The sequence below is a fragment of the Vigna unguiculata genome, chromosome 6 (genome assembly GCF_037176805.1).
Source record: "Vigna unguiculata cultivar grain cowpea cultivar isolate G323 ecotype 2 chromosome 6, ASM3717680v1, whole genome shotgun sequence".
Lineage (NCBI taxonomy): Eukaryota > Viridiplantae > Streptophyta > Magnoliopsida > Fabales > Fabaceae > Vigna > Vigna unguiculata.
In genome coordinates, this window is record NC_140797.1 from 11,328,395 (window position 1) to 11,332,722 (window position 4,328).

Genomic DNA, 4,328 nt, shown 5'->3' on the forward strand with positions numbered 1-4,328 from the left:
TGGCGGCAAGCTAGTCACCGCCGGGCGGTGTATCAGAACCCAGAAAATCTCCAGGTTACAGTACACGTGATAAGCCAAGTTGTCCATAATTCGATCTATACTTCACAAACAATATCACACAATGGATCACACCTAATTTACTGACCCAATTTCCTTTGACATAATATCCTCAAAGTCATACACACCATGAACCCTAATAACCCAATTCGGATTCTACCCATTCCAATAATCCAAGTTTATCCATGTAAAATTATAAAGGGTATTCTCAAGCACCATCAGACCCCCAATTTTAACCAGTTCATACTATCAAAATGAATAAAATCGCAATCAGAAGTCCCCATCCCCCTGCACAAAACGCAAACCAACAGAAAAACGCAACACTGTTGCGCCGCCTGGCGAATATTCATCCCTGCCAGGCGGTTTAAGCAATCAGAACCCAAAATTATGCATAGACAGATGAACCGCCTGGCGGCACATGCATGCCCGCCAGGCGGTTTCTGGACAGAACCCAGAAAACGCGAAAACAACGCATAACAAGCAGAGAATTCATGCGCATATGATCGTACAAGGCACAAAATGGTGTACACGATAAATAGCATGCAAAAACAACTCCCCTTACCTGGAATTCGTGCTCCAAATTGAGATTCCCACTCTCCTTGCACACCTTTTCCCCTTTGCTAAAAGAACCACTCTGATTCTTCTCTCGCGACCTTCCTTCACGCACCAGAATTGTTCTTTCTCACTCTCAGAGTTATTTGCACCTCTCACAGACTGATTTTCTCCTCTCCTTCTCTCTTCTCTCTCACTCTTAATGTACCCTAATTATTCTCTATTTTACTAAAACGAAATTTATTAAAAGAAATATGGTTAAGGCCATTCAATGGCTATCACCCATAAATTTTCAGCTTCCCCCCCACATTACCTCTCTAGTATCTGCTAGGTTTTTCAATCCTTTCATATTCATGCTCAAAGGAAATTTAGCAAAAAGAAAACTATTTAGTTCTCAACAAGGTTTGAACCCACACTCATGCATACACCAAACCAAGGCCAAACCCCTCAACCAACACATGTTTCATGCTAAATCCTACAATTTTAAGAGTTTATCATCATCCATACGAGTTCAATATATAAGCACACAAAAACACATAATTTAAATAACATCCAAGTGGCACACATAGGACTCGAACCCAAGTCCTCACACACAATAAAGTACTCTCGACCACTTGAGCTAGTACTCTTCCATGTCATAGTTCCTCGCATTTATTGCTTTAAATGTTCTCGCTACCCGTCCTAATTAAATAATTAATTAAATAACTACTTAATTTTCCCGGGTCTTACATATGTTGTTTTTCTACCGTTGCGATGATCATCAATTTATTGATGGGAGCAGATGCGAGAGGTACTCGAGGTCAACAAAGAAGGGATGGTTCCGCTCCACAGTCTACCCATGTTGGACTTCATGTCTCTTTGGGCTTTTCTTTAGGGCGAAGGCCCGTGTATTGTATTGCCCTAAGGCTTTATTTCAAATACTGGCTATCTCTTACTCATTTTGGGTTGTAGGCATTGTAGTGAGCTTTAGTATTTCCTTTTAAGTACCTTGGATAACTGTAAGGAGTGACTTTATACTCCGCAACTTGGCTCTTTATATTATCCGGTGTAAGATTTCCTTTAATTATGTTATTATTTAAATGGGATGTTACAGCTGCAACCTGTAAAAACTTAAAAAGAAAAGGAAGTATTGTCCTGTATGTCTCCGAACTAGGTCAGTTTAGGATTATAAATCTCAGATTTTTTTTATTTAAGATGTTTTTTTTTGTAAAAGTATGATATGGTTAGCACCACTATTGAGGAAGATATCTCAACTTGGTTTAGGTTTACTACTGTAGTCTCACCTATCACAAAGATAAATAAATAAATAAATAAATATATATATATATATATATATATATATATATATTTGATATGCTGCATATGATAGTTAGGGTTATAGCAGTCAACTTAGTTCAGATGTTTTCTGCAAGTGCCAAGTATATCACAGTTTTATGAAAACTACAAACATCTAAAATAAATTAAAACACAAAATTTATAATACTGAATTGAGCTAGTAAAAAAACACTTGTACTAGAACTTCATCTGAAAATTCTTTCATTTCTTTAATTTATTGCAAGTTGCAGCAAAATTCTCATTTATGTTTTTGTATACAAGGATTAATTGTGAGAATCTATAAAATCATACTTTAGGAGTGATTGTGTTTAAAATAATGAGATCTTAGTGTTATTTTAATAAATAAACCATTTATATATAAATAGAAATTTCATAAAATATTTCATTATTTAGAAAACAATATCTCTTTAAAACTGTTTCTCTAAATTTTCTCTAATTTCTTTCTAAGACTTCAACTATGCTCTCATCCTTTTGAAGATCAGAGGCTGCCAGAGTGATTACTGCGGTGAAATCTTTGAGTCTGTCCGATCATTTTTCATCGATTTAGGTCAAAATATTTTGGTGTGGTACAAAAATCCATGGTTGAAAGTTATCCAAGTTGTAAACAAGTAGTTATTAGCACAAGATTTTGAAAACAAAAATAAAATGTTGGTTTTGTTGTATGACCACACTAGGACGAAAAAGAACTTATATGTATGGCAAACAACTGTTGCTACATAGGTTTAGTGTTGGGTTTCACTATAATTTTGTTTGCATTATATACTGTCCATTGCTTTTATCATTTGATGTCTTGCTTCTCTTTTCATTCCTCGATTTTGTATTTTTCTAAACATTTAGCTAGGTCTTGTTTTGATAAAGAAATAAATCTAATTTGGCATCTCTAAATTGTTTTTTCCAAGTTTCGCCACTGAAAAATAGGTTTCGTGAGGAAAAAGTAATTTGTAACCTATTTAGAGAGAGAAGAGGAACATCAAAGACAGTGTTCTTCTTCAAGGTAACTTATCTATACTTTTACCTTATTAATAGTTTTGTCATAAATATATTTTCTCTTTATTTCTTTCCTTTCTTTTTTTTTGATAGAAAAAAAAATTTGATAGAAAAATAATTTTGTTGGTTTTTCACTTTGAAGTACCGACCTGTAAGAATCCAATTTGTAAGAATTTAAACAAAATAATTTTTTAATTAAATTCTAGCATGTCTTTCGGTTAGGTCAGTTTAGCAATAATAATTAAATTGCATATGAAAGATATAATTAGAGCGGTAAATTTAGTTTTGATTTTTTTTTCTCAATAATCGTGCTAAGCATATCACATTCATCTAAAATAAAAATAGAACCCAAATTTATAATGTTGAACTCAAGACGTACTTATGCGAGAATTTAATCTGACAATCCTTCTCTTTTTTTAATTTATTGCATGTTACAACAAAATTCTCCTTTTTTTATTTTGTATATAAGAGACTTTGTGATCACGATATATTAATTTTTTGTTTATTTTATTATAATGGAATAGGAAATGTAATGACTTTTTAATTTAGTTACTATTTATAGTTGTATTTCATTTTACTTAACTAGTTAGATGTTCATTAAAAAGTCATGTATATATTTTGAATATTTCTAGTAGTTACAATTTAAGAATTTTATATCTTTTGTCCTAACCAAATGTTAGCGATGTAGATTTTTAGATTTTTATTTAGTACGACCTAGTGTTGCTATTTTCCATAACCTTATAATCCATTATTAGAAATATATGTAAAATTATTTAAAGAATTTTTTCGTAGTAAATATATGTAACCAACCTCCCAGCCTTCCATGAAGTCCTAGTTTTCCTCTGCATCAAACACGTGCCAGTTCCACATGTCAGACCTGATGAACGGTTTCTGGTTGGTTGTGTTGGCCCGAGAGAGTTCATTGATTATTGAATCACTCAAAATTAAAGTCTAAAATTAGTTCTAAATGTCATCAATCAAGATAATGTGATAAGGTTGAAAAATAAATACACTACACACAACCATGCAAATACATCTCTACGCTTCTAGCCCACAAAAATCCCATATATTTAATTTTCAATAACAAAGATCAAGTATATAAAGTAGTGTGAGAATTGAGGTATGCATACCCCGAGCGAAATGTAGTTCCTCGATTCAGACAACCTTTAGCCGATATTTCAGTAACAGTCAAGGTTTCCTCCATGCTAGCTCCGGATGCAATCACAACACACACAAAATTTCACCTCTAGGTGTAGAGTATGAGCGACACACATTGCATTTCTAACCATAAACCCATACTTAGTCGTCATTAGGGTTTTAGTGGCAAAATTTCTCACTGTAACCCATGCTTAATCGTGATTAGATTATTAGTTGCAAAATGAGAGAAATCAATAGAA